The 8168-nt window shown below is 26.8% G+C and overlaps 1 non-coding gene across 1 annotated transcript; it reads right to left on the bottom strand.

Annotated features, from left to right (window-relative positions):
- Positions 1 to 6761: 6761 nt before the first annotated feature.
- On the bottom strand, positions 6762 to 6868 carry LOC128035714 (small nucleolar RNA R71). Its single transcript, XR_008192265.1, has one exon. It is a non-coding gene; the product is annotated as a small nucleolar RNA R71 (small nucleolar RNA).
- Between the last annotated feature and the right edge of the window lie 1300 nt (positions 6869 to 8168).

Below are 8168 nucleotides of genomic sequence, written 5' to 3'. Positions count from 1 at the left end.
TTGGCCATTACCCGCGCGGTGACCCGACTCCGGGGAAGGATCCGCGCATTTTGGTCGTTTGGTCTATTTGCGTATAAGGTCCCCCTTTCTTCGTGGTGTTTTCATATCAATTTTTCCTTTATTTATGAATTTCATGCTCCATTTAGCTGTTGTTTCATTTTGGTCCCTTCTGCCACTATGCGTTTGGAAGGGCAGGGAACATTTCCCATTTAATCCCTCATGTAATTTGCAAGCTTCATTTTTCCTTTTAATTTTGTTTTCTTTCTATTTTATTTATTTCCCTTTTCGATTAAACATTAAATCCATTTTAATCTCTATTTTTTTATTTGTTCATTTTAATTAATTTAAATATTTTGGTTTTGTCTTCTTTAATATATTTCAGTTTTAATCTAATGTCATTTTAATAATTAAACTTATTGGTATAAATTCATTATTGATATTATTTAAATCTATTGAACCATTATTCTAAAAGTTTTCTTTCGTGTATTATATTCAGGTTTTCATATATTATTATTAAAATTTAATACTTATTATTTTAATTTTATAATAACTAAATATAATTTGTACACTTTTATAGTTTTATTTATTTTAAATCCTCTTCTATATCTATATATTTTAAAATCTATATGATAATACTTTTACACTCTACCCTTATATAAGTATATAATTTTTATTAAATTATTTTTCTTATTTATGAATATACCATTGATTTCATATTATTATAACTATTAACCTTTAGTTTTCTTTCGAATATGTTTATATGTTTTTAATCAATCTATACAATTTATTTTCAAACTCTACTTTACATATTTGGTTTATTTCAACCCTTTTGCTAACATTATTATATATATCTATATTATTATTTATATTATTATTATGTTTTTATTTAGTACATAATACTTGCTTAAGTTAATATGTATATTGTTTTGTATATTACATCTTTGATTTTATATTTGTGCCATTTCATATGTGTTAATTTACGATGTCTCGTTTACCTTTTTTTTTATATTAGTAATTTGTATAGGATATGAGATTATTGCTCGGAGTGTATGGTATTACTTATTTGTATTTGCTAATTATTCGTAGTTCATTAGAATGCATTGTTGTTTACAAATCATCACTTCACACTGTACATTCAATCGCGCTTTATTCGCCTAGAAAGTTATGTTTAGTATCATTTAAGTATCAAAAACAATTTATTCAAAAACTTTCAAGATAATGCAAAGTTTGGTATTTGGAATCTTCGAAAGAATTGAGCCCTAACGTATTGGGTTCCAATTTTCCTCGTCGAATCTAAATAATCGAGAATATCTCTTTAAATTAAAACATAAATAAAAAGCTCATTTTCGGGAATTCGATACGTGGTGTCCTAACGCATTGGATATGACATATTGTTTTCTCTAAACTAGGATTTTTCTAACGAATGAAAATAAAGGCAATATTCGACATCTAGGATTTTATGAAAGCGAACCCTAACTTACTGGGTTTCGATTTTCTCATTTGACCTAAAGAATCGAATATCTTTCTCAAAATGCATGGGTTTTAAAAGTCAAACTTAATTTTGAATATTAAAAATGTTGCGCCCTAACTCACTGAGTGCAACATTTATTTCTTTGAAACGAGAGTTTCATTATTTAATTCAATTCATTCAAGTCAAAAGGATCGTATTTTTAAAAATCTTTTCAAAATTTCGACACTAAGACATTAAACAATCGATTTGGTACCAATTTTGGGCATTACAAGGGTGCTAACCTTTCCTCGTGCGTAACCGAATCTCGGACCTATTTTCTCAAATCTCGCAGACCTAAAATTTATTTTTAAAGGTGATCCGATCACACCTCAATAAAAGATCGGTGACGACTCTATTTCCATTTTTAAAAGTCGATTTCCGTTTTTTTTTCAAATAAAAAAAAAGGTTTCGACAGGGCGAATTTAGATTAGGTTGTAAATTTGTGTTCATGATAATTAAGAAAGGGTGAACAAGAACGGAGGAAAAATTATTATACAGAATTCTGCCTTGATTTTTGGCTTGAAAGTCTTTTACAGCTTGTAACTAGTTGATTACAAGGGTAAAAGACTTGTAGCTTTCACAACTTGTCTATCATGCATAGAAATTTTACTCCGTCTCTTTTACCTCTCATCAAAAAAGAAACAAAACAAAGCTATTTGAGCTCAAAGCCTGATTTTATTCTTTCATGTATTTACCCGTAAGATATGACAGGGTTGGAATTCCATCAGTTTCAATCGTCTACCTACCCAAGTTGTCGCCAAGAAAATAAAAAACTATATATTCATTTTGACCGTAAACATAACTATGATGAATCCAAAACCTTCTTGTGGTAGGAAATTATTAAAGCAGGTTCACATCATGTGATTCTAGAATTTTTCTTTTTTACAATAATGATTTGATTTCAGATTATTCTTAAAAAAAATTAACATTTTTTTACTAAATTTCAGGTAGTTTGCATATCCATCTGCTCAATTGATTTGAGTTATTGCTTTAATTTTTTTCTTAACTCAAGAAGAGAACAAGAAAGAAAGTTAAACCAATATTTCAGTTTCCTTTTCCTTTTCCACATAATAAGTGTTTTTGTTTAAATATATATTTTAAATATTTTATTAAACACTTGTTAACCCCTAATCATACTTGTAGAGTCTAAAATTTCATTAGTAGTGTACCAAATATTTTCTCTGTAAATATACATATATATTGAAAAGACATTCAACAATTAATATTGGGTAAACTATCAAAATAGTCACTTTTGTTTATTTCAAGTTACATTTAGTCACTTATGTTTGAAATGTTACATTTTAGCCACTTGCGTTATCGAGTTGTAATATTTTAGTCACTGAGTTGTTAATTGTCGTTAATGGTGTAATGGTAAGTTGACATGGCATGTTAAATCATCATTTCAAACAAAAATTTTAGATTAATTTATACAACTGGTCCCCATATTTTTTTCATTTTAAGCAATTTAATTTTTTTTCTTTTATGTTTTTATATCTTTCCTTCTATTTTTTTCCATTCTCTTCTGCTTCTCCTTTTATTTTCCTCCCTTCTTCATTTCTTTTAACGTAGTTTTTTCATATTTTCCATTTGTTAAAACTAGCTCGCCTCACTCGAAAAAATTAAATTGTTCAAACAAATAAAAGCATAGGGATTAGTTTTAACAAATGGAAAACATAGAAAAAAAACTACATTAAAAGAAATGAAGAAGGGAGAAAAACAAAGGGAGAAGCAGAAGAGAATGAAAAAAAATTTAAAAGAGCATAAAAGAAAAAAAATAAATTACCCAAAATGAAAAAATATAGGGACCAATTGTACAATTTAACCTAAATTTTTTGTTTGAAATGATATTTAGCGTGCCACGTCAGCTTATCGTTACATTGTTAACGACAATTAACGGCTCAATTACTAAAATGTTACAACACGATAACATAAGTAACTAAAACGTAACATTTCAAACATAAATGTAACCTAAGACAAACAAAAGTGACTATTTTGATAGTTTACCCATTAATATTTGGTACACTGGTAGTATATTTTTTTATTACACAAACAAGTTTAAAAATTTGATCACTCTAATCATGTTTGTCAAGTTTACAAACTTCAGTAACAATATACAAAATATTTTCTCCATATATATAATAGTTGTAATAACACATGTAGATATTATCAAATTATAATAAAATAATCTAATTGAATAATTTTATTGAAATATAAATAAAATAACTTATTTTATTTTATTTTAAAAGTGTTGTAAGTAGAATACAAATACATGTTTGAATGACTATAAGTATCAATGTATTACAACATGGAACTATCCAATTATTCACAAAGTAAAATAAAACAATTACAAGCACAAATAAACTAAAATTGATACAATTCAAACTAAAGATAACAAGCTGAACTAACTAGACTAAAACATAAAATATATAATATTTCTCAAATTTTACATTATTATCCTTAACTGTACATGAATTATTTAAGATGTGAATATTATAATATTTTATTAATTAAAATTGATGTATTTTCAATTAGATAATAAGTTAGAACTCGTTTTCAATTATGTATTAAAAATAATAATATTTATAAAAACTATACAGTTTCTACTTAATTAATAAGTTATATAATTTGTTACAATTATAATTATAATGTTTGCTGTTATCTTCTATTAATTATTTAGTTTTATATTATATATCATTATTTATTATATATTCGTTTACCATAATTTATATAGAAACATTATCAAAATAATATTCATTATATTACACTAATAAAAACTTCTACATTTAAATTCAAAATATGAATAAATATAACAAAAAAATTAAAGCATAATATCAGTTAAAAATAAATATCTAGTCTTTCTTTATTATGCATTTACACTTGAATTATTTAAAATATGAGTTCTATAATGTTTTATGATAAAATTTTATTAATTAATTTGATTTAAAAATTTTAAAACATAAAATTTACTATTTAATTGTAAGTTGATTTTTCAAAATTATATTTTAATATAATTAAATATATATTTTCAATTAAATATTATATTTTATATATAACCCTTTCACTAATAATTTTGTTTCAAATTTTAGCATCTAAAAGAATATAAATCGAAAATTATTATGAGTTAACGCATTAGTAAACCTTTTGAAATTATTAAATATTATATTAGAAGCATTAAAGTATAGCTACACTTTGGAATTATAAAATTATGGTTTATAATCAATAATTTATTTATATACTATCAAATATCTATCATGTCCAATTATAACTTTTTACTACAATTTATTAGTTATTATTGTGTTATTATTCATTTACTATTATTCATCAACCATTTATTATTTTGTTATTTATCATATGTTAGTACTATATTTTATTTTAATTAATTTATGTTTTTTATGTTTTTAAGTTAATTACACATCATAAGTGATAAATTGGACTCATTTTTAGTGTTTCTTTACCCAATGTAGGCCTGACATAATGTGGAGGGATGATAGCTTGACATATGCACGTAAGGTAGTTTTTTGCTCCAGCAAAATATTCTCCCTCTCTAGTGTACGTACGCAGACAACTAGAGTGGCGCAAGTACCTAAACAATTTTCAAATGCTGTGATTTTTAAGCGGATGTAAAAGGGAAAAAAGAGACCTAAAACTCGAGGGAAGGAGATTAAAAGAGAAGTTACCAAAGCCTTCATACATCAAGGATCGATAGATTTCATCAATAACACCAAGTTTTTGCATGGATTTTCTTCTTATTTCCTTTTTCTAAGACTAATTGTTGTTTTTATTTCAAGATGTTTTTCAAATCCTCCATGAACTAAACTCTTTTTCTGGGATTGTAATAGGTTCCATGTTTAGTTAATTGAATAGTTTTCTATTTCCATCTATTTTATTTTTAATAGAGAATTGATTATCCATTCATTCTTGTTCCTCAATGATAATAGTTTGATCAACTATTAATTTGACAAAACCTAACGAAATTAAAAATAACTTTTCATTTTTGGTTTAAAATGAATAACTCTTGGTCTAAATTAGATGAGTCAATTCGTAATTCGTAACTAGGATAGGAATATACCGATTACTTTGGGTAGCCATAGTTGGAGTTTGTTCTTAATCAATTTGGTCTAAATTATTGGTATATGAATATAACCCAATGGTTAGATTAAATTAATTCTTTATTTGATTAGAAAAATCAAGGAAAATTTAGTACATCATGTTAGTAACAAACTCATTAGGATAAATTGGGTGGAGATAGGATCATTAGTTAATACCTTTGGATGAAGTTGTAATCCTAGGTTTTTATTATTGATTGATTATTTCATTTTAATTTGTTTTGTCTATTTCTATTTATTTAATCTCATTTGAGAAATTATATTATCGATTTATTTGGATAAGTATCGAGCAAGAATTGGTGATTAGTGTCATAAGAGCAAACTACATCAATTGTCCATAAACTTTATATAAAATTACATTTCAACCTCCCACTTTTAAAACTTACATAATAGCCATTAATGTTATCATATTGTTACATTTTTACAACTCATCTATTGTTTGAGAGTCGATTGCTAGTTTAGTTAACATCAATTTAATTACTTTTTGCCTAGCTCAAATTTATTTTTCTTTTTATTTTCAAGTATTTTTTGTTTTTGTATGTATAGAAGTCAAAATCCAGATTTGCTACCGCTTGATTTAGAGATTGAGATAACTCTATGAAGACTTGGAAATTAAATATAAATTTCGAGGTTGAATATGAAGAGTCAATAATGGCTAACCCTAGGGAGAGTAATAATGATAATGAAAAGATTAATGTAAGAGTTCCTCTTGTTGATCCTTTTCACCTAGGTATATCAAAGACTATGTCATACGGTATGCTGAAGGGTAAACTTGAGTTTCTTGAGTCCACTAAATGGCCCTATTTTGGCCATTTAGTGGGCTCTATACTAGTATTCGCTTTCTAATTGTGGAAACAAACAATATTAAGATTAAGTTAATGGTGATTCAGATGGTCAAAGATAACCAATTGTCTAGTTTTGCCCATGAAGATCCTAACCAACATCTGTAGAAGTTCATCAAATTATGCAATACATTCAAATCTAATGGTGTTTCAAAAGAGGTTGTGGAATTAAGTTTGTTTCCATTCTCTTTATCTGGATGAGCTACTAATTTGTTAAATGGCCTACCGAATAAGTCGATTACAAGTTGGGATCAGGTTGTGGAAACATTTTTAACTAAGTTCCTTCGTCTAGCTAAGACAACTAATTTGTGGAACGATATCACTAGTTTCCAATAGTATCAAGAGGAAACATTACATAAGGCATGGGAACAATTCAATGATATGCAAAAGAATTGTTCTTAGCACCAAGTGCCAGATTGGTTGTTAATCTAGACTTTCTACAATAGTTCGAGAGAGTTCATTAGAGGTAATTTGGATGCAATAGCTAATGGGTCATTACTTGTAACACCCCTTACTCAGATTGAACTGATATATCTTGAGTAAGGGATATCACATTTGAACAAAAAGACCACATAACTTTAAACATCGTGTTAAACACTTTATAATAACATATTTAAGATTGTTTTAAGTGATTAGATTCGTCTCTAAGATTGTTTTAAAGTTTGGTTGCATTTGAGGGTCATTGGCGACCTTTTCGGAGTAAATATTGTTAGTGTTGCCATATTGGAAAATGGTTGTCATGAAACTCAGAGCAGAATACTCCAATGACTCCAATGACGTGACACTAACTTGTGGTGTAATGAAATTGATACCAAAATTGTCCAATGTTACATCACTCACTATTGAATGTCGCAACACCAGGGATAAATTTCCTAAAACATGACTTGTGTTGAAAAAAGCGGGTTTGGAAAACATAGCGAAAACTAGATTTGAGGAAAAACCAGAGTTTTAATTTTTTTACAAAAATAAGAAATTAGTTGTAATATCTAAAGTAATAAACACTTAATCAAAATTGTACCTTTTCGTTTTGTCTAGGATGAACGTTTCGACCGAGTAGTATTCTTCGCTGTCCTCAAGATCACGTCTTTCGAGTGTAGGCTCATTCCGAATCAAAAAATTTTTTGTAAAATTTTCAATGGGAAATTTTCCAATTTCTCTACACTTCTAGGTCAAGTTGTAAATAAGAAATATATCTCTAGAAATCTTCTATAACATTTTCTTTAGAGAATTTTCTCTCTACAACTTTCTCTTGAATTCAAGTGTGTGAAAAATAATGACCTATGACTCTCTTTATATAGAGAGTTTAGAGAGTTCAACTATGATTAAACTTAATTACTTTAATTTTAAATTAATATAATACTTATTAAGATAAATATTAGATTAAATTTAATATTAAAACTATTAAATTATTAGAATATTTATCTACAAGATAAATATTTAATTTAATTTAATATTAAGATAATCACTTTAATATTAATTAATAAAATACTATTAAGATAAGTATTAAATTAATTTTAATATTAAATTTATTAAAATAATATTATTTTTGAAATAGTTAATCTAAATCAAATTATCAAATTATCCAACTGCTGAAAGACTACCCGTCGACCACTGGAATGCTGCCGTCACCGTCGCCGACACCTTCGTGCTCAGTGGTGCCATCACAAGTGCGACACCCTCATGGCACCTCGAGCCGGTTTGGCTGTTGTT

This window comes from Gossypium raimondii, chromosome 12 (genome assembly GCF_025698545.1).
Source record: "Gossypium raimondii isolate GPD5lz chromosome 12, ASM2569854v1, whole genome shotgun sequence".
In the NCBI taxonomy this organism is placed as follows: domain Eukaryota; kingdom Viridiplantae; phylum Streptophyta; class Magnoliopsida; order Malvales; family Malvaceae; genus Gossypium; species Gossypium raimondii.
This window is presented reverse-complemented; position numbering and strand designations above follow the sequence as displayed.